At 42.1% G+C, this 23,033-nt stretch overlaps 1 protein-coding gene across 1 annotated transcript in view; it reads left to right on the top strand.

Moving 5' to 3' along the window:
- Positions 1-23,033, top strand: part of LOC124688183 (aspartyl protease AED1-like) — a 35,051-nt gene that overhangs the window by 9,430 nt on the left and 2,588 nt on the right. The gene's annotated exons all lie outside the window — the stretch shown is intronic.

Genomic DNA, 23,033 nt, shown 5'->3' with positions numbered 1-23,033 from the left:
AGTGGTATAATTGGCTAGCCACGCCTGTTTCTCAGCATCTGCTCCCAAACTCCCCGCCGCTGCAGTCGTCCCTCCTGCCGGAACAATTGCTCCTGCTCCGGCAATCCCTCCTATTGGAGCCTGGATCGCCTGCGTCCAGTTGTTGCAGTCCGGCACAAACATGCACACGTATCCGTGTGGGATCTCCTTGGGCGGCTCATATAAGAACTGGTAGTCGCCCGGATCACCTCCAACCTTGTAGACAACGTATGCCGGAGAACCTTGTTGCTGTGGAGCTGCCATCGAGTACGGCAATGGTGGCCTGGTGTGGAGTTGCACCTCTCCCTGGTGAGTCCCTAGAACAGGTCCTGAAGGGGAGTACCGTCGCTCCATGATCTCTTGCACCACACGGAGCGCAACGCGCTCCAAAGTATTCACCAGGCTCTCAGAATGCCGATGCAGCGAGTGAGCCACCACGTAGTTGATTTCCGGTCGCAGGGCTCTGGTACGTTCCTGTGAAGGGAGAGACAGATCCACCCCTTCAAGGACGCCTTGTGGCGTGAATCCTTTGAACCTGATGCCGTGCGAACGGGTCTTCTCAAAGGAGCCGATGAGCTCGGCTTCACAGATGGCCTTCAGCTCATCGTATTTCTTCTTGTGATCAGCAGGGAGATCTTCGTATGTGATCTGTTCCTCTGCCATCTCGGGTGTCGGTGTTGACGTGGATGTTGCAGAAGAGGTCCCACCGGGCGTGCCAGAATGTGTTACCCTCCAAAACCCACCGACGGGCAATGGCTAAGCAACACGAAGAGCCGGGAGGCTCCCAAGGCCGCTTAGTGGACCCCGGCACCTCGCGTCGTCCCGCAAATCTTCCAGCCACGTCCCGGCGGTTGCTAGGGCGTGCCACCCGACCTAGACCCGATCGGGAAGGTGTTAGAGTGCTTCGATTGTTCCTGCATGGTAGACACGTAAACATTAAATACGAGCCCTATCGGCTCTCAGGTTGCCCTGTGGATCGGCTCAAGGAGCCGATCGCCCCATGGTTCACGTTGGATTTGCAATGACATGGGGATCCTGCTTGATCAAAACAAAGCTAAACCGATCTACGACAGTTTAGGGTTTTCACCGCATAACCGGAACGTCCTACGTGTGATCGGGCCTAGCAGCTACGGAAGATGATACAAACTACCCCTACAAGAGGCCTAAAAACCAACATAACGTTGATTCCCGGAACATCCCTTGCAGGGACGGTGAACAACACCTAACGCACTACCGGATCGTCCGACCCCAGCATAAGGCCTAACTATGCAGATATTAAACTAATCCCTGCGGAGCAAGGAGCAACTATAACAGATTGGATCTACTAAGTAACGAACAAGCAAGATGCTGCCCTTACACCTGGATAGGTGTAAGGGCAGCTAGGTGTCGAGGGACGGCGTTGCCACGCAGATATGCACGAGAAAGCATCAACGCAAGCCCCTAAACACCTAAGGATAAATAGTACTGCTCGCCATCAACAACGCTTCAGCACGAGCAGTACAAGGTAAACGAATAAACGTATACTGCCTAGATCGCGAGATGCGATCTAGGCAGCATGGTGCTTACCCGGGAGAAACCCTCGAAGAAAGGGGTGGCGATGCGCCTGATTTGTGTTTGTTGTGAACGATGATTGTCCTTGTTTTCCGATAACCCTAGATACATATTTATAGTCCAAGGGACTTTCTAATTGAGGCATGCACCTAACCGTGCACGGGCCAGACTCTATCTGTTAATTCTAAACACGATACGATCTAATAATATTACAGATACACGGGCAATTTAGCCCAACTCTTAGCGCGAGGCCGCTTCGAAGATGCTCCATGTGTACGTCCTTCAAGCCCATCTTCACTTACGGCCCATCTCCTGATTTGGCCAAAATCGGGTGGTAACAATTGCCTTGCAGAAAATTTATAGTTTTGATCAAGAAGATGGGGAGAAATTGCCTGAAGCTTGGGCAAGGTTTTGCTCTCTTATTAGAGCTCGGCCTGGATATGATTTGGAAAAGCATGATTTACTTGATATATTTTATAGTGTACTAACCATTGAGTCTAGGGCATACCTGGATAGTTGTGCTGATTGTGTTTTCAGGAAAAGAACTCCGGACGAAGCTGAAGAATTATTGGCTAAAATAAGCCAAAATCATGATGATTGGACTACACCTGAACCAACCCCAACACCAATATTGAAAAAGAGGGGTATGATTGAATTAAATGATGAAGATATGAGGGAAGCCAAGAAATCTCTTATGGAGAAAGGTATTAAATCTGAAGATGTGAAGAATTTACCTCCTATAGAAGATCTATGTAAGATAATTCCCGCTTCATCCACGATTGAGGTACATTCTCTTCAATGCTTCGATAGAGGAGATATTCCTTATTCAAAACCTCCTGATACATGTTTAGATGAATTTGATAATTATGTTCTTAAGCAAAATAACTTTAATATAAGAGTAGAGAATCATCTAATGGAAAATTCTCAAGCTATTAGTAAATTGCATGATATTGTGGAGAGAACCTCCAATGATGTTAAGATGCTTGTTAAACATTTTCATATGATTCAAACTCAAATTGATCAACTTACTAAAGTGCAAAATGACTTGTTAAAAAATAGTCATAAAGAAAAACATGCTTATGAAGTAACAACTAGAGGTGGTGTTTCTACCCAGGATCCTCTATATCCTGAAGGGCATCCCAAGAGAATTGAACAAGATTCTCAACGAACTAAAGAAACTAGTAGTCTTTCTAAGAAAAAGAAGAAGAAAAATAAAACTGTTGTAGAATCCTCTGAACCTGTTATTGATCCTAATAGTATTTCTATTTCTGATGCTGAAACTGAAAGTGGTAATGAACACTATAAACATAATGATAAGAATGATGCTTCTGATAAAGAAGAGATTAAAAATGAAACTGAAAAGCATGCTAAAAATAAAAAGTACACTAAAGAAGATTTTATTGCTAAGAAACATGGTAATGAAAGAGAACCTTGGGTTCAAAAGCAAATGCCTCTTCCTTCTAAGAAATTAAAATCAAAGGAGGAAGAACACTATAATAAATTTTGTGATTGGATGAAACCCTTGTTTTTGCAAATCCCTTTGACTGATGCTATTAAATTACCTCCTTATTCAAAGTATATGAAAGATATTGTCTCCAACAAAAGGAAAATTCCTAATGAGGAGATTTCCACTATGCTCACTAATTACTCTTTCAATGGCAAGGTTCCAAAGAAGCTGGGAGACTGATACGCGCGAAGCACACGTCTGTTGGGAACCCCAAGTGGAAGGTATGATGCGTATAGAATCAAGTTTCCCTCAGTATGAAACCAAGGTTATCGAACCAGTAGGAGCCAAGAAGCACGTGAAGGTTGTTGGTGGAGGAATGTAGTGCGGCGCAACACTAGTGAAACCGGCGCCAACGTGGAACCTGCACAACACAATCAAAGTACTTTTCCCCAACGTAACAGTGAGGTTGTCAATCTCACCGGCTTGCTGAAAACAAAGGATTAAACGTATCGAGTGGAAGATGGTGTTTGTTTGCAAAGAAAAGTAAAAATAGTAGAATGTATTCAGATGTAAAAGAATGGACCGGGGTCCACAGTTCACTAGAGGTGTCTCTCCAATAAGATAACTAACATGCTGGGTGAACAAATTACAGGCGAGCAATTGACAAATAAAGATTCAATACATATCAACGATGATTACTATGTGATTTAATCGGGGCATTACGACAAAGTACATAGACCGCTATCCAAGCATGCATCTATGCCTAAATAATCCACCTTCGAGGTTATCATCCGAACCCCTTCCGGTATTAAGTTGTAAACAACGAGATAATTGCATTAAGTATGGTGCGTAATGTAATCAACACAAATATCCTTAGACAAAGCATCAATGTTTTATCCCTAGTAGCAACAAGCACATCCACAACCTTAGAACTTTCTGTCACTGTCCCAGATTCAATGGAGGCATGAACCCACTATCGAGCATAAATACTCCCTCTTGGAGTTACAAGTATCAACTTGGCCAGAGCCTCTACTAGCAACGGAGGGCATGCAAGAACATAAACAACACATATATGATAGATTGATAATCAACTTAACATAATATTCTATATTCGTCGGATCCCGCCAAACACAACATGTAGCATTACAAATAGATGATCTTGATCATGTTAGGCAGCTCACAAGATCTATAACAATGATAGCACAAGCGGAGAAGACAACCATCTAGCTACTGCTATGGACCCATAGTCCAAGGATGAACTACTCACGCATCAATCCGGAGGCGGGCATGATGATGTAGAGCCCCTCCGGTGATGATTCCCCTCTCCGGCGAGGTGCCGGAGGCGATCTCCTGAATCCCCCGAGATGGGATTCGCGACGGCGGCGTCTCTGGAAGGTTTTCCGTATTGTGGCTCTCGGTACAGGGGGTTTCGTGACGAAGGCTATTTGTAGGCGGAAGGGTAGGTCAGAGGGCGTCACGAGGGGCCCACACACTAGGGCCGCGCGGCCAGGGGCCAGGCCGCGCGGCCAGGGGCCAGGCCGCGCCGCCCTGGTGTCTGGCCACCTCGTGGCCCCACTTCGTCTCCCTTTCGGTCTTCTGGAAGCTTGGTGTAAAAATAGGCCCCTGGGCGTTGATTTCGTCCAATTCCGAGAATATTTCCTTACTAGGATTTCTGAAACCAAAAACAGCAGAAAACAAGAATCGGCACTTCGGCATCTTGTTAATAGGTTAGTGCCGGAAAATGTATAATAATGTCTGTAAAGTATGTATAAAACATTCAAGTATTGTAATAAAAGTAGCATGGAACATAAGAAATTATAGATACGTTTGAGACGTATCAAGCATCCCCAAGCTTAGTTCCTACTCGCCCTCGAGTAGGTAAACGATAACACAAATAATTTCTGAAGTGACATGCTACCAACATAATCTTGATCAACATTATTGTAAAGCATATGAGATGAATGGAGTGATCTGAACAAAAGATTGCTAACAAAGATAATGACTAAACAAATGAATCATATAGCAAAACTTTTCATGAATAGTACTTTCAAACAAGTATTAATAAGAGTTGCATAAGAGCTAACTCATAAGCAATAAATTCAAAGTAGAATGAATTGAAGCAACACAAAGGATGATTAAGTTTCAGCGAATGCTTTCAACTTGTAACATGTATATCTCATGGATATTTGTCAACATAGAGTAATATAATAGGTGCAATAAGTAAACATGTAAGAATCAATGCACACAGTTAACACAAGTGTTTGCTTCTAAGATAGAAAGAAGTGGGTAAACTGACTCAACATAAAGTAAAAGAATGGCCCTTCGCAGAGGGAAGCATTGATTACTATTTTGTGCTAGAGCTTTTGTTTTGAAAACATAGAAACAATTTTGTCAACGGTAGTAATAATTCATATGTGCTATGCATAATACTTCCTACAAGTTGCATGTCTCATGCATAGAGTACTAATAGTGCTCGCACCTTGTCCTAATCAGCTCGGAAAACACGGATTATCATTGCATAACATATGTTTCAACCAAGTGTCACAAAGGGGTACCTCTATGCCGCATGTACAAGTGTCTAAGGAGAAAGCACGCATTGGATTTCTCGCTTTTGATTATTCTCAACTTAGACATCCATACCGGGACAACATAGACAACAGATAATGGACTCCTCTTTTAATGCTTAAGCATTCAACAACAGATTAATATTCTCATAAGAGATTGAGGTTGTATGTCCAAACTGAAACTTCCACCATGATTCATGGCTTTAGTTAGCGGCCCAATGTTCTTCTCTAACATATGCATACTCAAACCATTTGATCATGAAATCGCACTTACTTCAGACAAGACGAACATGCATAGCATCTCACATGATATCCAACAAAGGTAAAGTTGATGGCGTCCCCAGAAACATGGTTACCGCTCAAGAAGCAACTTATAAGAATTAAGAAACATAACTACATATTCATCACCACAATAGTTTTTAAGCTATTTGTCCCATGAGCTATATATTGTAGAGGTAAAGGAATGAAATTTTAAAGGTAGCACTCAAGTAATTTACTTTGGAATGGCGAGAAAAATACCACATAGTAGGTAGATATGGTGGACACAAATGGCATGGGTTTTGGCTCAAGGTGTTTGGATGCACGAGAAGCATTTCCTCTCAGTACAAGGTTTGGGCTAGCAAGGTTGTTTGAAGCAAACACATGTATGAACAGGTACAGCAAAACTCACACAAGAACATATTGCAAGTATTATAAGGCTCTACACTGTCTTCCTTGTTGTTCAAACACTTTACCCGAAAATATCTAGACTTAGAGAGACCAATCATGCAAACCAAATTAAACAAGCTCTACAGTAGTTCTTCATTAATAGATTAAACTACATGATGCAAGAGCTTAAACATGATCTAATGAGAGCTCAAACAATTGACAAATTTACCAAACCATATGCAGCATTTTCCGATTCCAACCAAATAACAATTTAACGAAGCAATTTCAGACTTCGCCATGAACATTAAAGCACAATTAAAAACACAAGTGTTCCATAAGAAAAAGCGGAGCGTAATATCTCCAATTTAAGAATGGTGGGATCCAACTTTATTCAAACCAAAACAAAAATAAAAACAAACCGACGCTCCAAGTAAAGAACATAGGATGTGATGGAATAAAAATATAGTTTCACTAGAAGTGACCTGATAATGTTGTCGATGAAGAAGGGGATGCCTTGGGCATCCCCAAGCTTAGATGCTTGAGTCTTCTTAAAATATGCAGGGATGAACCACCGGGGAATCCCCAAGCTTAGACCTTTCACTCTTCTTGATCATAGTATATCATCCTCTTCTCTTGACCCTTGAAAACTTCCTCCACACAAACTTCAAGCCAACTCATTAGAGGGTTAGTGCATAACCAAAAATTCACATATTCAGAGGTGACACAATCATTCTTAACACTTCTGGACACTGCACAAAGCTTCTGAAAGTTAATGGAACAAAGAAACTCATTCAACATAGCAAAAGCGGCAATGCGAAATAAAAGACAGAATTTGTAAAAAACAGAACAGTCCGTAAAGATGAATCTGGCAGGGGCACTTAACTTGCTCAAATGGAAAAACTCAAAACTAATGAAAGTTGCGTACATATATGAGGATCATTCTCGTAAATTTGCAGAGTTTTAGATTTTTTTACAGAGACTTCTGCGAGAATTCGTGACAGACAGCAATGCTGTTTCTGCGCAGCGATCCAAATCTATCATCAACTTTAACATAAAAACTTTACTTGGCACAAAAACATGATAAGGAGAGGTTGCTACAGTAGTAAACAACTTCCAAGACTCAACAATACAGTAAATAAAATGAAACTTGGGTTATCTCCCAAGAAGTGCTTTTCTTTAACGCCTTTCAGCTAGACGCAGAAAGTGCAAATCAAGTAACATCAAGAGAAGAAGCATCAACATCATAGCTTGTTCTAATAATAGAATCAAAAGGCAACTTCATTATCTTTCTAGGGAAGTGTTCCATACCTTTCTTGAGAGGAAATTGATATTTAATATTACCTTCCTTCATATCAATAATAGCACCAACGGTTCGAAGAAAAGGTCTTCCCAACACAATAGGACAAGATGCATTGCATTCGATATCCAAGACAACAAAATCAACGGGGACAAGGTTATTGTTAACCGTAATGCGCACATTATCAATCCTCCCCAAAGGTTTCTTTTTAACATTATCAGCAAGATTAACATCCAAATAACAATTCTTCAATGGTGGCAAGTCAAGCATATCATAAATCTTTTTAGGCATAACAGAAATACTTGCACCAAGATCACATAAAGCATTACAATCAAAGTCATTGAATTTCATTTTAATGATGGGCTCCCAACCATCTTCTAACTTCCTAGGGATAGAAGCTTCAAGTTTTAATTTCTCTTCCCTAGCTTTAATGAGAGCATTTGTAATATGTTTTGTAAAGGCTAAATTTATAGCACTAGCATTGGGACTTCTAGCAAGTTTTTGTAAGAACTTTATAACTTCAGTAATATGACAATCATCAAAATCTAAACCATTATGTTCTACAGCAATGGAATCATTGTCACCAATATTTTGAAAAATTTCAGTAGCTTTATCACAAACAGCGAGCTTCAATGAGTTCAGCCAATTTTGTACGCTTTGCACTAGGAGTAGAAACATTGCCAACACCAATTATTTTACCATTGATAGTAGGAGGTGCAGCAACATGTGAAGAATCAACATTACTAGTGGTGGTAATAGTCCATACTTTAGCTATATTATTTTCTTTAGCAAGTTTTTCTTTTTCTTCTCTATCCCACCTACCATGCAATTCAGCCAACAATCTAATATTATCATTAATTCTAACTTGGATGGCATTTGTTTTAGCAAACCTAGCATCTTCAACTTTCTCAGGCATAACTTTCAATTTTAAAAGATCAACATCAAGAGCAAGACTATCAACCTTAGAAGCAAGAACATCAATTTTACCAAGCTTTTCTTCAACAGTTTTATTGAAAGCAGTTTCTGTACTAATAAATTCTTTAAGCATCACTTCAAGACCAGAGGGTACACTCTTATTATTGTTGTAAGAATTACCAAAAGAATTACCATAACCATTACCATTATTGGAAGGATATGGCCTATAGTTGTTGTTACCATAATTATTCCTATAAGCATTGTTGTTGAAATTATTGTTCTTAATGAAATTCACATCAACATTTTCTTCTTGAGCAACCAATGAAGCTAAAGGAACATTATTAGGATCAATATGAGATCTACCATTTGCAAGCATAGACATAATAGCATCAATCTTATCACCCAAAGAAGAGGTTTCTTCAACAGAATTTACCTTCTTACCTTGAGGAGTTCTTTCAGTGTGCCATTCAGAGTAATTGATCATCATATCATCAAGTAATTTAGTCGCGGCGCCCAAGGTGATGGACATAAAAGTACCTCCAGCAGCTGAATCCAATAAGTTCCTTGAGGAAAAATTCAATCCTGCATAAAAGGTTTGGATGATCATCCAAGTAGTCAGTCCATGGGTTGGGCAATTCTTTACCAAAGATTTCATTCTCTCCCATGCTTGAGCAACATGTTCATTATCAAATTGTTTAAAATTCATTATGCTACTTTTCAAAGATATAATCTTAGCAGGAGGATAATATTTACTAATAAAAGCATCTTTACATTTAGTCCATGAATCAATACTATTCTTAGGCAAAGAAAGCAACCAATCTTTAGCTCTTCCTCTTAATGAGAAAGGAAACAATTTCAGTTTTATAATATCACCATGTATATCCTTATACTTTTGCATTTCACGAAGTTCAACAAAATTATTAAGATGAGCAGCAGCATCATCAGTACTAACACCAGAAAATTGCTCTCTCATAACAAGATTTAGTAAAGCAGGTTTAATTTCATAGAATTCTGCTGTAGTAGCAGGTGGAGCAATAGGAGTACATATAAAATCATTATTATTTGTGCTAGTGAAATCACACAACTTAGTATTCTCAGGAGTACCCATTATAACAGTAGTAAAGTAAACTAGGCAAATAAAATAAAGACAAGTAACTAATTTTTTTGTGTTTTTGATATAGAGCTAGTAAACAAGACAATAAGTAAAGTAACTACTTTTTTGTGTGTTTTTAATATGAAGCAAACAAGACAGTAAATAAAATAAAGTAAAGCAAGACAAAAACAAAGTAAAGAGATTGGAAGTGTAGACTCCCCTTGCATCGTGTCTTGATCTCCCCGGCAACGGCGCCAGAAATTTAGCTTGATACGCGCGAAGCACACGTCCGTTGGGAACCCCAAGTGGAAGGTATGATGCGTATAGAAGCTAGTTTCCCTCAGTATGAAACCAAGATTATCGAACCAGTAGGAGCCAAGAAGCACGTGAAGGTTGTTGGTGGAGGAATGTAGTGCGCCGCAACACCAGTGAAACCGGCGCCAACGTGGAACCTGCACAACACAATCAAAGTACTTTGCCCCAACGTAACAGTGAGGCTGTCAATCTCACCGGCTTGCTGAAAACAAAGGATTAAACGTATCGAGTGGAAGATGCTGTTTGTTTGCAAAGAACAGTAAAATAGTAGAATGTATTCAGATGTAAAAGAATGGACCGGGGTCCACAGTTCACTAGAGGTGTCTCTCCAATAAGATAACTAACATGCTGGGTGAACAAATTACAGACGGTCAATTGACAAATAAAGATTCAATACATATCAACGATGATTACTATGTGATTTAATCAGGGCATTACGACAAAGTACATAGACCGCTATCCAGCATGCATCTATGCCTAAATAATCCACCTTCAGTTTATCATCCGAACCCCTTCCGGTATTAAGTTGTAAACAACAGATAATTGCATTAAGTATGGTGCGTAATGTAATCAACACAAATATCCTTTGACAAAGCATCAATGTTTTATCACTAGTAGCAACAGCACATCCACAACCTTAGAACTTTCTGTCACTGTCCCAGATTCAATGGAGGAATGAACCCACTATCGAGCATAAATACTCCCTCTTGGAGTTACAAGTATCAACTTGGCCAGAGCCTCTACTAGCAACAGAGAGCATGCAAGAACATAAACAACACATATATGATAGATTGATAATCAACTTAACATAATATTCTATATTCATCGGATCCCGCCAAACACAACATGTAGCATTACAAATAGATGATCTTGATCATGTTAGGCAGCTCACAAGATCTATAACAATGATAGCACAAGCGGAGAAGACAACCATCTAGCTACTGCTATGGACCCATAGTCCAAGGATGAACTACTCACGCATCAATCCGGAGGCGGGCATGATGATGTAGAGCCCCTCCGGTGATCATTCCCCTCTCTGGCAGGGTGCCGGAGGCGATCTCCTGAATCCCCCGAGATGAGATTCGCGATGGCGGCGTCTCTGGAAGGTTTTCCGTGTCATGGCTCTCGGTACAGGGGGTTTCGCGACGAAGGCTATTTGTAGGCGGAAGGGTAGGTCAGAGGGCGTCACGAGGGGCCCACACACTAGGGCCGCGCGGCCAGGGCCAGGCCGCGCTGCCCTGGTGTCTGGCCACCTCGTGGCCCCACTTTGTCTCCCTTTCGGTCTTCTGGAAGCTTCGTGTAAAAATAGGCCCCTGGGCGTTGATTTCGTCCAATTCCGAGAATATTTCCTTACTAGGATTTCTAAAACCAAAAACAGCAGAAAACAACAACTGGCACTTCGGCATCTTGTTAATAGGTTAGTGCCGGAAAATGTATAATAATGCTGTAAAGTATGTATAAAACATTCAAGTATTGTAATAAAAGTAGCATGGAACATAAGAAATTATAGATACGTTTGAGACGTATCAGAGACCCAGGTATACCAACTATCCCTTGTTCCATCAAGAATAATTATGTTAGAACTGCTCTATGTGATTTGGGAGCAGGAGTTAGTGTGATGCCTTTTTCCCTTTACAAGAGACTTGATTTAGATAAGTTGATACCAACTGATATATCTTTGCAAATGGCTGATAAATCTACTGTTGTTCCTGTTGGTATATGTGAAGATGTTCCTGTTCAAGTTACTCAAAATTGCTTAATATTAACTGATTTTGTTGTGTTGGAAATGCCTGAAGATGATAATATGTCTATTATTCTTGGAAGACCCTTTCTTAATACTGCAGGGGCTGTTATTGATTGCAATAAAGGAAAAGTCACTTTCAATGTTGATGACAATGAACATACTGTCTATTTTCCCAAGAGGATTGATAAAGTATATGGAGTAAATACGATTTTTAATTTGAGAACTATCAAGGTGGGAACTATTGATTGTCCTATATATGAGCCTAAAGAAGAATATCAAACTATTGTGATTGGATCCATATCAATTCAATATAAGGTAACATGAATGATTTGAAGTTTATTTCTTCTTATGTCATTTAAAATTTATTTGGTAGCAAGACTTGATCAACCTTGTTAACAAGTATATTTTAAATGCATGGGTGAGCTAAACAACAATTATTTCCTTCTCCACTTGTTTTACTTGATGTAGTACTTTTTGCGTAATGCAGGGCTTCTTCATGATTTCTTATTTCTTATCAATCAAGTTGGCTTATTTACCTATATGGAGGATGAGAGTGCTCAATATTATAGGCTAACAAAAATCTTTGTTGAAAGTTTCAAATTTAGCAACTCAGCTTTCACCCCATCGGTTAAATTTAAGATATATGATAGGCCTGTTACTATGAAATTGAGTGATTTCTGTGCTGCATTGGATATTGCTCCTCTAGGTACATCGAAGAAGATCGAGAACCGCCCCAAAGCTTTGACGGAACTCTATCGGGAGGTTACCAACGATGATAGCCATGCTATTCAGCGCGGCAAGATAAGGAACATTCAACTCCCTGCCATTAGATATTTTGCTTATTACCTTGATACTAGCATTCTTGGTAGGGAGAACACTAGCAACATTTCCAGTTATCACCTTGCTTTTCTTGTTGTTGCACTGACTGGTAGTACACCTTATCATCTTGGTGCTCTTATTGCTCGTCGCCTATCTAGTAGGGGACCTATCTATGGAGGAATTATTGCTTCACGTATTGTTGCACGTCTAGGTCTTTCTATTGATTCAAATGATGAGATACTAACCCCTGTTAGGCTTGATATTGCTGCCATGAAGAGTCACCAATTTGTCACAACTGACTCTAACTTAGAAAATATTGTTTATAGAATGTTGTTTATTGACAGCGACGAGAGAGAAATCCCTTTGTCGCAGGCCGATTTGTTCAGTGTTCGCAGGAAGCCGTGGTCGCGCTCTAAGGAGGAGGTGGATGAACAGCTGAGGATACATGGTTTCCACCAGCAGCATGACTCCGAGGACGCCGAGCCCTCCTACGGGTACACTGTCACGTATCCTGGTGCGTCTTCCAGCACATACCCGGAACAGGATCCTTCTTCGTCATACTACGGAGGTGCCACTTCATGGGCATCATGGGATTGATCTCCACTTAGGCCAAAAGCCTAAGCTTGGGGGGAGGTATACCGACATCACTCATTCATTGCATATTACAATTTCCGTATACTTATACATACTTGTTTAGCTTCTTAAGGTGGTTTCTAATAAGAGAGAGATGATATTTGGGGAAGTGCTGTTTGAAAACAAATTCTGGACTGATACCAAAAAAATTCCTGTGTGTAGCCAGAACGTTATTTTGAGCTGCCAATTTTTGTGCATGTTCCCCAGGTTGTTATCTAACATTCATTAGTTGAGCAATTTTCGATTTGAGCAGCAGAAGATTTTCGTATAAAATGATTACTGCACTGCTGTCAAGTTTTGACAGATTTCTGCCACCTTGCTTTTCTGTGTTTCTTTTAGTTTTCATTCTCTTGTTTTTGCTTTGTTTCTTTCCTAAAACACAAAAGGACCAAAAATATTTCTATTTTTTCTCTTCACCATTTGTTTATTTGGTTTCTTGATCTTATTTTGCTTTGTTTTGCTATTGTTGGTTTGCTATGAGAAAATCTAAAAAGATTTTACTTTCATTCGGTGATTCTAATATCGAAAACGCCAAAAATATTTGTTGTTCTTCTTTGGTTTTGTAAAGTTTATTAGGGAGTTCAGCGGTCTCCGGTGGTTGGAGCTTGGTTTTCATTCCATATTATTATTCAAGCCACACAAGTGAAAGGCAATAATGACGATCTACGGCAACTCGACTGTGGTGAGAGGCTGGTATGAACTCTATTTGTTTTCATTTTTGTACATATACTCATCCATGTGAGCATGCTTAGTTGGTTCATTTGAGGTATATGTAATTTAATGAAAGTCTAGTAGTTCATGATCTCTCATGTTTAGTTCCAATTTATTAATAATGAGTAGCATGTCATGAATATATGCTTGCATTGTTTTATTCATAGATAGGTATGACATTGTGGTATCCTCCTCTGAATAATTCATTTAGATTGACTTGGCACATGCTCACGCATGCATATGACTGAAAAACAAAAGTCATCCTCGATGATTTACTTTGCTTCAGAGTTCTTGTATCACTTTTATGCCTCCGTTAATTTTATTTTGTCGCAAGCATGATTATGACAGTTATTGCTCTTTTGATTGTCGCTTCCCAGTCTATTGCTATCCTTCACTTGTAATGAGCGGGAATTCTGCTCGTGCTTCCAAATCCCTGAAAACCAAGTTATTCCAGAGTGTCCACCATAAATACCTATGCATGGCATTTCAAACCATTCCAAGTAAATTCTCATGTGCTACCTTTAAACCTTCAAAATACTTCTCAATTTGTGTCGATGTTTTATAGCTCATGAGGAAGTATGTGGTGTTTTATCTTTCGCACTGTTCAAAAAATCATCCGATTCAACGATTAATCGCCCGATTAATCCATTTTCAGTGGTCACCGATTAGCCGATAAACTCATTTATCAACCGATTAACTCATTTATCGCCCGATTAATCGGCCGATTTGCCTATTAATCGCTAATCGTCAGCCAACCGAGTTGACCCCGAGAAGCGATTTCCTCAACATTTACTCCTGACAGACTTTCACCAATGGACCAGTGGCATATCCGCTTATCCAATAATTTTGCAAAAAGAGCTGGCAATGGGGTTCCCAGCCCCAATTAATTAACTTTCATCAATAATTCTCTTCACATGTTTTGCCCTGATTTATCAGTAAGCAACTTAATTTGCAAATAGACACTCCTCCATGGTATGTGAATGTTGGAAGGCACCCGAGGATTCGGTTAGCCACGGCTTGTGTAAGCAAAGGTTGGGGGGGTGTCATCCATAATGAAACTAAAATGCATGTGTAAACAAAAGAGAAGAGGGATGATCTACCTTGTTGGTAGAGATAACGTCCTTCATGGGAGCCGCTCTTGAAAGTCTGGTTGACTAGGTAGTTAGAATGCCCACTATCATTCGTTGACAACAACAAACACCTCTCAAAACAATTTTACTTCTGTCTTTAAAAAATGAAAAGCTATAGCACATGTTAATCCCTGCTTCCCTCTGCGAAGGGTCAATCTTTTACTTTTATGTTGAGTCACCATCCTTTCTTTGAGCACCTTCTTGAGAGCATAAGTGTCATTCTTAGTATAATATGCTTGCGCCAAAATATGATCAGCTGTGGTATAACTTTGATGCTTTTATCTTTGATAGTCTCTATTTCTAGTCTTCCCATGAACTTCAGAGGTGCTTGGGCATTTATGTTTTGCTGTACAAATACGGGCAAGCGAGATACCACTTTATCATATCTTTTTATGAGCATTGCAATCCTGCTTATAGAAGTGTTTCATGATGCTTATTATTAGTTTGTTGGTATCTTTTTCATGATTGACACAGCTATTAGATGGCTTTATTTGCATTTATCTTGTTATGAATTGCCTAAGTACTCGTCCATATAATGAGAATATTTACATCATATGAGCAAATGTGTTCGTGAAAGTTCTTTTATCGCACTCAGTTGTTAACTGAATTGCTTGAGAACAAGCAATAAGCTAAGCTTGGGGGGAGTTGATACGTCCAAAACGTATCTACTTTGCCGAACACTTTTGCTATTGTTTTGCCTCTAATTTGTGTATTTTGGATACAACTAACACGGACTAACGCTGTTTTCAGCAGCTGGTGTCTTGTTTTTGTGCAGAAACTCAACTTTCAGGAAAATCCTCGGAAATAATCGCAATGGGCCTATTTTCACAGAGAACTCACGAGGCCAAAAGGGCAAGCCAGGGGGGCCCACGGCCCCCACACCATAGGCCGGCGCAGCCTGGAGGGGGGGCGCGCCGCCTTATGGTGAGGGCGCCTCTGCCGCCCCCCGATGCTCTCCTCTGGACTACTTAACGCTTTCGACCTAAAAACGCCAGGGGGTTCGACCCTATTTCCAGAAGACGTCCAGAACTCCGCCGCCATCGCGAAACTCCATCTTGGGATCAGAAACTCTGTTCTGGCACCCTGCCGGGACGGGGAATTGGAGGAGATCATCGCCATCATCACCACCAACGCCTCTCCATCGACCATCCATGATTCCCCCATCCATGTGTGAGTAATTCCCCCGATGTAGGCTGAAGGGGATGGTAGGGATTGGATGAGATTGATCATGTAATAGTCATAAGACTGTTAGGGCATAGTGCCTAGCTAGTATCCGTAGTTGGTACTTTTATGATATTGTTGCAACTTGTTATGCTTAATGCTTGTCACTAGGGCCCGAGTGCCATGATTTCAGATCTGAACATGTTATTGATTCATGTTGATATTCATTGTTTTATGATCTTAACTGCAAGTTGTATACACATATTGCTGTCCGGAACCCGAGGCCCCAAAGTGACAGAAATTGGGACAACCGGAGGGGAAGGATGCGATGTGAGGATCACATGTGTTCACGGAGTGTTAATGCTTTGCTCTGGTACTCTATTAAAAGGAGTACCTTAATTGCTAGTAGTTTCCCTAGAGGCCCGGCTGCCACCGGCTGGTAGGACAAAAGATGTTGTGCAAGTTTCTCATTGTGAGCACGTACGACTATATACAGAACACATGCCTATGGATTGTTTAGTACTTGGATACCGTTTTATTATTATCTGCAAATGCCCTGCCTTGATTATTACATGAGTTATCTTATCCATGCAACGCCCGTTCATCCATCCCTATGCCTACAGTATTTTAAGCCTGTTGTTTACTAAAATCACTACTGCTGTCTTTATTACACTGCTGCTTATATTCCGCTGCTACTGCTATAAAACTGTTGCTACTGATAAACTCTTGCGAGCAAGTCTGTTTCTAGGTGCAGCTGAATTGACAACTCCGATGTTAAGGCTTACAAATATTCTTTGGCTCCCCTTGTGTCGAATCAATAAATTGGGTTTTACTTCCCTCGAAGACTGTTGCGATCCCCTATACTTGTGGGTCATCAGAGCCGTGTCATGAAGCGCGGTTTCTTCCTCCTCTTCTTCGCCACTGTCAACACAGAAAAATGAGCAGGCCGAACAAACAAGGGTTCCGCAAAAAGTAACAAGCACAGAAACTTACGAGCTAATAGAGCCAGCATCGTCGTAAGGGCAGAAGGTGCCCTCATCTTCAGGCGAAGTTTCCTCGGCAGGTGACCCAGTGGGTTTGGAGGTGCCGGAATCTTCGACCTCATCCCTCTTCCTCTTGTTCCTCGGAGAAACGATGAGAGGAGGGGAAACGGAGCGGCCAGATTCAGAAGGATCTGACTCACTCTCTTTTTCGGAGGAAGTCGCGGATTTGTGAGATCCCACGACTTCACTCTCAGGACGAGAGGATTCTTGCGACTTGTCGTTAACAATGGTTCGCTCATCCAACTCGCCACCTTCAGGAAGGGGAGGAAGGGAAGATAGAATTTGGTGGTTCGGTCGGATGAAAAAGTAAAACCAAGGTAAATATAAGATAATGAGGATGCAGTCGAAAAATAAAAGCACAACTCGAAGAAAATGTTACTTACTTCGGGGAGGGCGTGGCTGCCACTGTATGGCTCCACGCGACAGGAGGTTGGAACCTCGTGTTTCTTGCTTAGAGAAGAGAAACGTCGGATCAACCTCTCCAAGTCTTTTACAGAAAGATCCTTGGACACGCGATCAACGTCTTCTTCGCCAGCATACATTCAAAGGGGGTTTTTGGGAGCCTATAGAGGCTGCACCCTAATCCTAAGGAAATAAGCACTGATTTGAACACCCAACAGTTCTTCACCGTGGGTGTTCTGGAGCTGTAGCTATTTTTTCTTCGGCAGAATCTTCCGCATCCCAGGATCGTCGCCTGAGGATTTCTGCGACACCCTCAAAAGGAGCGATGCCGTACTCCTGGGCGTTGACGTACTCTTCTCGGATGTACAACCACCTCTTGCGCCACCCTTGGACGGAGTCGGGGAATTTGACATCGAAGTAGTCAATATCGGGTCGGACGCAGATGCAAACGCCGCCCACATTGTAGACGACGTTGCGAGAGTTGTTGCGCCGGAGATAGAAAATGCGCTTCCACAGAACCCAATAAGGATGGATCCCGAGGAAGCACTCGCAAAGCGTGATAAAAATCGAGATGTGGAGGATGGAGTTAGGGGTCAGTTGATAAAACTGAATCCCGTAGACAAAAAGAAGTCCACGAAGAAACTCGTGGATGGGGGTGGAAAGACCGCGAATGAGGTGGTCGATGAAGGTTACCCGATATCCAATCGAAGGGCTCGGGAAGCTTTCGTCGCCAGGGAAGATGAGCGAATTCTTCTTCTTCATCAGGCCAAGCTTCTTGAGGGTCCTCTGATCCTGGTTGGAGATTTTGGATCTCTCTCGTCCAGAGATCTCCACCTTGTCCATGGGTGCGTTGGTTCCAGGAGCGATGTGCTTGGTCAACTTCGTGCGCGGAGGCATAGAAACGAGCTTTGGTGGAGGCAGAAGATGATTGGAAGCGCAAGAGTGCAGAGCTTGGGGATGACAATGACGGAGCTGGAGAGAGAGAGAGAGAGAGAGAGAGAGAGAGAGAGAGAGAGAGAGAGGTGAACGGCGCAGCGAAGGGGGAAAATGAGGACGAAGGGGCAGCTTTGTAGCAAGCCACCGATCCGTCGCACCGTCGGATGAAAAGAAAATGGATCTTATGCCCTACACGTGTCCACAGGGGTACAAAAGTCTTTTCACTGTGAAGTTACTGGACATGCGTTACAGCGCGCATGCGGGAAAAAGCGGAGGACGTGTGTCCCCCTCTTGCGCGACGTGTGAAAGGCGCAGAATTTTGGACCCATAGATCAGTGAAATGACAGAACTCTTCCCAATACAAATTTTGTGGCCATCGTCAGCACTGACGTCGCCATAAGGGAAATTTCGACTTACCTTCTTTGAAAAAATAGCGACAGGGAAAATGTCGGTGGTGCAAACAAACTAACTTCGGGAGCCTCTGATCAAATACAAGTATTTGTTCAAATACTCGGGGAATACTCTTATCAGAAGTGTAATTCGTACTTCTGATAAGATGATAGTATGGAGGACAGAAATATAGGGTCGTTCAATGTAGACGAAAGTTGAGCCTACAGCCAAGTATAAATACTCGACTGTAGCCTCGGGGGCTACACTCCCATCGGGAGCGCTGGTCGCTCACCTGATAAAATAAGGGGGAATAGAAGTCGTGATTTTAAAATATATAGTGAAGCAACAATACAAGTTGAGCCTACAGCCAAGTATAAATACTCGACTGTAGCCTCGGGGGCTACTCCCATCGGGAGCGCTGGTCGCGCACCCGATAGAATATGCAGATGAAGAGATTTACAAATAACATACGAGGAGAATGATTATCGTCGTACATCTTGGAGTTAAATATAACTTGTCGCGTACTCCCATCGGGAGAATCAAGATATTATCATTATACAACTCGACGAAATTGGCTATTCTAACAGCCGATAAAGGTACTCGACAATATATTCCCAGAGCGCGTCCGCCGCGATAAAACCTTTAGATGCCGTAAAAATTTACGAAGGTAAGACCCTAGGTTCTGTCCTGTGTGGCGTGGTATCGCACCTGAATGCGCTCTGCTACTTTTTTCTGTATCAACAGATGCGAAGAAATGTTCCTAGCGGACGCACTATGGATTTTATAAACATGACTGGAATTCGATTCATGATTAAGTCCTGAAGCGGCACATGTCGAATTACGCCAGTATTCCGGGGTCATGTCCAGGGACTTGACCTTGAAGTAGGTTATTGCGGGTTTGCCACAAGAGCAGTTAACTGGTACCTGATCCGTCGGACGAACCAGCCCCATTTACCATTATCCCTGTATAAAATATACATGTCTCGAATATATTGTTTGTAAATGACTCGAAGAAATTATGGATGAATTTTACGATGGAGATTTTAATTGACTCTACGATTCAAGCAAAATCTCGGGGGCTACTGACATAGGCATCCCAGATGGGTCTGCCTAGGAAGGTACCCAGAGTTTATTGAAGGCCCACGACTCGAAGGTTATGAAGTCCGGAAGGCCACTAAAGTATTGACTATGGTAAATAGAGATAGATTAGGAATAAAGAGACTTGTAACTTCACGGGACGAACTCAAAGAGTCTCCCGGCATTTTGTAACTTGTGTAATACGAAACCCTTGGCTCCGCCTCCTATATAAGGGGGAGTCGAGGGACAAAGAAAAGATCAATCTCATTGTCAACATAACCCTAGTTTTTAAGCAGTCGAGCACCTTTTCGGCTGAAACCTTCGAGATCTACTTGCCCTCTACTTCCGCAAAACCCAAGTCTACAACTTGTAGGCATTGACAAGTTAATACCTTGTCACCCATAATGAAATAAAGCAGTAACAAAAAGAAATAAAAACATCACTTACAGTAAAAGTTACCTTTACCAATTCCACTCTTCAATAATGCTTCACTCCCCGGCAACCGCGCCAGAAAATAGTCTTGATGACCCACAAATATAGCGGGTGTATCGTAGTACTTTCGATAAATAAGACTGTCGAACACAACGAGGAGCATAAGGTGTTGATAAGCAATTTCGATCAAGGATTCACTGTAAACACTAACAAACAGGTTTGCAGAGGTATTTGATATTGCAGATAAATAAAGTACGAGTAAATAAAATGCCGTAATAATAATTGCAGCAAGTGGTCCAATCCTTTCTATAGCAAAGGATGAGCCGGTTGTTGCATTTATGATGACCAAACATTCCTGGGGACACACGAGAATTTCGTCAAGTGCTTTCGCTTCACATAGCTAAATAATCTTCAATGGTTTGGTAAGTGTTGTGTGGGTGAACCTATGCTAATGCACTACCCCATACTCAGACTAATATATACTTGTGATTATACTTCTTGCAAGCGTCCGCAACTACAAGAAAGGAATTAAGATAAATCTAACCACAACCTTAAACTTTGAGATCCTACAATTCCTCGTGCACCGGTTTCCTAACAGGGGTTTGGGTTTCTGTCGCTCCCGCAACCCCACAATTTGTAGCCAAATACATGATGCATTCCCCTAGGCCCATAAAGGTGAAGTATCATGTAGTCGACGTTCAGATGACACGACTAGAAGAATAGCTCCACGACTTAAATATCAAATCATTGCATATTACTCAACATAGTTCCACTACTAACATCATGACTTCTCCCATGTCCTCAAGAACTAAACGAACTACTCACGAGATGTCATATGGATCATAACCAGAGGTGATATAATGATGAATAACAATCTGGACATAAACCTTAATTCAATAGTTTTACTCAATAGCATCAACTACAAGGAGTAATCAACACCGGGAAAGTTTCCCCTATGAACTAGACAAGTATCAAACCCAAGATGTTATAGCGGGATGGCGTGGAGACGGCGGTTATGATGGTACTGGTGGTGGAGATGATGGTGATGATGATCTCGATGAAGTCCAGCTCGATGGCCGTGACGATGACGACGATTTTCCCCCTCCGGGAAGGAATTTCGCCGGCAGAATTCTGCCTGCCGGGGAGCTTTTCTCTCTCTGGTTCTCCGCCCCGTAGCAGCGGCGGAATATTTCTCTGGTCGCTCCTCTGTCTTAGGCTTCTCGGGGGATTAAAATACGCGAGGGGCGGTGTCAGAGGTGGGCCAGGGCACCCAGACCATTCCTAGGCGCGGCAAGGGCTTGGCCCGCGCCTAGGGGTGGTCTGGCCCCCTCCTGGCCCATCTCGGCCTCCCCTTCTGGCTTCCTCCGTCATCTGGAAATATAGAATTTTCTGTATATTTTCTGGGAATTGTTGTTCTTTAGAAATATTGTGTCTTGATGGTCCTTTTTCCAGCAGAATCCTGGCTCCGGTGGTTAATTCTCCAATAATCATCAAACATGCAAAAATAGATGGAATAACAGAAGTATCACCTCTAAATATAAAATATATCAATGAATAACAGTAAATTATGATATCAAATAGTGATGCAAATTGGACGTATCACCGATCTAGCATTGTTGGTGACGTCTAGATCTGACTCTGGCCGGGTCTCGGCAATCATCTCTTTGCGTTCATTCCCCAGGTGAGTATAGTTGGGGCTAGACCATAGTGCGTCTTGGGTTGGTGGCGCGGCGGTTCTCTCTGCTCTGCGTCCTCGCGATGGTGACCGGAATTTTGATCGGTTTCGACCTCAGTGAAAGCTACGCATGGCTTTGGCCTGTGACGGTGACGGCGTCACCTGTGGGTGTCGTTCTCTTGTTGAAGGCATCCCGATGGTGTCCTCTAGTTAGAATTGATGGACTTCGTCCCTCCGCCTCAAACTGTGTCCCTCTATGGCCTCGCTTCAGGTTAGCCTCTCTGGTAGTGTCTTGTGGATCACCTTGTGACCTCTCGTTAATGTTGCAGCCCTCGTGCAATGTTGGACTGGTTGCTTTTACACGGTTAGCTGCGGTAGCTAACGGTTTTCATAGCGCCTTGTGGGGCTTTGCTATAGGTTGGTGTCTGGCCATAGATGTTGCCGGTATGCCTTTTACCAAAGGCAGTGGAAGATGTTGTGTTTGTTGGTCTAGACCTAACATGGACTCTAGGGGTGGTGGTTTCGGGTCTGGGTGAAAAATTTGCAGTACATCGGTCTATATCGACGTTGGGTGCTTGCACCATGTACCTTTTTGGAGGCGTCGTCGCAAGACCCCCCCCCCCCACCCCCCATCCTTTGGATCCTCAAGCTTTGCTATGCTGCCAGCCCATCTACGAGTTCCCCTTGGGTTGTAGTTTTGGTGCGGTGGATGATTGTTGGTGTGGACATGGTTGTGATTGCTCCGCAATTGAAAAGAAGGTTCCCTCATTCTAGATCAAGCTAGCGCTCCGGCTTGACATTATGTTGTCTTTTTTTTTGTCGGTTTTCATGTGCACTTTGCGCGTGTGTGTTGTAACTAATGGTGTAACTCATACGCGATTGATGGCTTCGTCAATTCGAAGCCGGGCTCATTTCAAGCCTTTCATCTGGAAAAAAAAATTAAATCAAAATGCCGAGCTGGTGTTGTTAGGACGATTTCCGTGGATACTTATGCCGACACATTTATGAAAGGATTTTACGTTTAAGGCTTTA

This window comes from Lolium rigidum, chromosome 2, assembly GCF_022539505.1.
Source record: "Lolium rigidum isolate FL_2022 chromosome 2, APGP_CSIRO_Lrig_0.1, whole genome shotgun sequence".
In the NCBI taxonomy this organism is placed as follows: Eukaryota; Viridiplantae; Streptophyta; class Magnoliopsida; order Poales; family Poaceae; genus Lolium; species Lolium rigidum.
The sequence above is the reverse complement of the archived record's forward strand: the minus strand, read 5'-3'. Positions and strand labels throughout refer to the sequence as shown.